Genomic DNA, 3,042 nt, shown 5'->3' with positions numbered 1-3,042 from the left:
AAAATATTATTATTATTATTATTATTATTATTATTATTATTATTATTATTATTATTATTATTATTATTATTATTATTAATATTATTATTTCAGCAACTTCCCTAGAGATTTTAACAAAGCGTCTGCTGTCCACAACCAGATTTCCCATTCAAATTTCAACAACTCTGTGCAACTCGAAGCAATATTTCCTTTCTGAATATGCTTGCTATTTTCCTTTACTCCTATCTTTTCAATCAAGTTCATGTGCTTAGTACTTATAATACTCAAAGTTCTATCAATAAGAGCAGGTATAACGTTGACCTTCGTCAATGCCCACAGCCATTTTATTTCCCACTTGAAATCCTTTTATCTGTTCCTCTTATTCTCACTCCGATACCATTCCATCATTAAGTCATGCCTCATCTCTGATTAAACACGTTTTCCTCTTTTTATTTACAATATATATATCTGGCTTTCAATGTTCAGTTTCGTGAAGGCTTTTCATCATTAAGTACCCCAGTATCTAGCATTGTCGTTCTCGATTACTCATTAAGACAATTTTGCTCATTTCAAAACATAGTTGCAGCACAGCTCTCAGTAAACAATTTTGAGCAACATCATTGTATATTCTGTTGTATCTGTGTTAGACCAGCTTCCTGCACTCATTTACAATATGCCGTATTGTCTTACCTTTATCTTCACAAAACCTGCATTAGTCACATTCTTTTGTATTGTCAGTCCCGCCTTGGGTGCAATTTGTCCTAAGTGCATGTTCCTGCACAGCAGAGTTGAGCGCACCCATTTTTAGCTTCAAATTACACTTCTGTTGCCAGCACCACCTCGCATTGATATCTGAAGTTCTGCTCACATCTCTCGCAAATGATTACCACATCGTTTCTCTCATCTATTGACTTTCGTTTAATTTATTTCTTTTCATTATTCTCCTCTGTCTCTTCGCAAGTATATGTCCAGACTATACCAGATATTCTAGCCTTCTCCAGTAAAGTTTCTAAGGCACTCTTTATATACCACTTCAAGCTTATACGACTTTCACAGCTGAACAGTCCATGTCTACGTTTGTGCCTGTTTAGATAACTCCTGTCCATATCGCTTTTGGGATGAAATGCACCGGGCATTTTGAGCAGTTTTCTTGATCATCGGTCAGCGTTTGTAGCTCCTTTCTTCTCAGATTGAGAATAGCTACACCATACCTTAATGCTGCAATCGCCCATATATTGATTGCTTGAAACGCTGCTTGAAGCCTATTTCTTTCGTTGAGTTTTGATTGCAGTACAGTAATCTTTCGTAAATTCTTCTTCTATCACTTCATTATCCTCCAATAAGCCCATGATTTATGGTGATGGTAATTTATTCTATCAAAATTGTTCACTTTCTATTTCATCAAGAGTATTATTCGTCATATTTTTTGGCAAATTACATTTTGCTCTAAATCGAAGAATCGTGTTAACTAAAGTGCTACCTTCAGCATACCATACAACTTGAGATCATTCGTATAAAACAGAAAGTTGTAATTTTGTTTTTCTCTTAAAATTCGTATCCAGATGTTACTTTTCTCAGCGGCTGTGTTAGAGTAATCATTCATAAAACGAATAGTAGCCTTGAAACCTCCCCTATAGATTCTTGACACTTTTAGGTTAGCTTCTGTCTGTATCATGATAGCTTAATTTTCCAACTTATCATGCAAATTCTCAAAATAATCTTGACGTTTTCTACCATCCAAACATTTTCAAGATTCCAACGATTCACGACTGCAGCGGTACGTCATAAATTTTTGTGATAATCTATCCAAGCAATTATGGAATCTGTCTACCTTCTCTTACAATCTTTCGACAAAAATTTGTCTTTGAATAACTGGTTTTAGCTTTTCTGAAATTCCCTTTACAACTTTTATACTTATCATGGAGGTTGCACTTATCATCAAAAAATATATTTATTTCACCAGCGATTATTCCAGTGAGTAGCTGCAACATCAGCGAGAGACACAGTGCTATCTATTCTATCCTCTTTTCAAGCATCCTTCTAACAAAGTTCTATTCGACCAGTAGTTATCCGTTCTTCCTGATATCTATAAGTAAGTGATTTCTTCAGCTGGGGTAGCCACTCCAAATGAGTATTATGCCACTCTTCCTTTCTCCAAGTTTCACTCAAAAATACATGACTTCTTTCTTTTTCTGATATAGCATTTTCTTGTGAGTTAGCTCCACTTTCTTTCTTGATGGGATTTCTTCTGATTAATTTGGAATAATCTATTTTGCCTACACAGCTTCACTCTTTGATTATACCTTGTTAATTTCCCCCTATTTGTCAAAATGCGCAGTTTTCTTTAATTACAACAACAGTCCTTTTCTTTCAGTTCCATATAATTTCCTCAGTGTCATTAACGTATTGCTTGTTGGCTTCAATTTCAATCTTCGATAATCATTCCGTCTCACGAGTTGCTCTTGCCCTCGTTACTATTCCTCCGCTCTGTAGTATCAAAAAGATTTTTATACTTTTCCATTCACTATACGTTCTCTGTAAGTAACTCTCATTGAATCTCCTTTTCAATTTACTGGGTTCCGATAATATCACTCCAATGAAACAACATTTTCCTGACAAATCATATTTAGTCACATAAACTAAATAACATCATAAATATTGCCAGTTATGAATTTTCCATGGGATTATAGTTAATTATTTTAGGACATAATACTCCTAGTACTCATTTAAATTATCTGAATATGAATGCATTACTTCTCTGTCAAAGAGGGTTAAGGTTTCATTTTTACAACGTATCGAGAAAAATCTAATATGTAAGTATGTTTTCCTTCACTGCATTCAACAATTTATCGATCAGAAGAAAGAAAAAATAGGTTGCAATATTTATAATGATGTGCCATATTGAATATTTTTCAAAGATACAAGTAAACCAAACAGCGACCCGCCCTATATATAGTTCGCTTTTTATAACACATAAAGACATATTATCAATATTTGAACTGCTTTCAAACTATTTCGACTGAGACAACAAGAAACAAAAACCTAGCAGTCTGCGGCTTGTCG

Source organism: Octopus bimaculoides, chromosome 1 (genome assembly GCF_001194135.2).
Source record: "Octopus bimaculoides isolate UCB-OBI-ISO-001 chromosome 1, ASM119413v2, whole genome shotgun sequence".
NCBI lineage: Eukaryota > Metazoa > Mollusca > Cephalopoda > Octopoda > Octopodidae > Octopus > Octopus bimaculoides.
The sequence above is the reverse complement of the archived record's forward strand: the minus strand, read 5'-3'. Positions refer to the sequence as shown.